Raw genomic sequence first — 355 nt, 5'->3', positions numbered from 1 at the left:
AATTAAAATTAAAATTAAAAATTAAAAATTAAAAAATTAATTGACGTTGACTTAAAAAAATGGACTAAAAAAATATTTTAGACTTATGTGAGAATGCTTTATGATGAATCCTAGCGTGGCACTAATCAAACATATGTATGTCCCTAGCCATAATTCTTAACTATGCATCTCATAACAAATTAAGTAAATCTTACTGATCATCAATCTTATTTTTATATTTTCTAATACTTACTATAACTATTAAAATTAATTATAAAATGTAATTAATTTTCTAAAATTGACAAATACTTTTTGGCCTTCAATTCATATTCCTATTTTCTTTCCTTCCCATGAAAGATATGACAACTGTGTTCAT

Source organism: Arachis ipaensis, chromosome B03 (assembly GCF_000816755.2).
Source record: "Arachis ipaensis cultivar K30076 chromosome B03, Araip1.1, whole genome shotgun sequence".
NCBI lineage: Eukaryota > Viridiplantae > Streptophyta > Magnoliopsida > Fabales > Fabaceae > Arachis > Arachis ipaensis.
The sequence above is the reverse complement of the archived record's forward strand: the minus strand, read 5'-3'. Positions refer to the sequence as shown.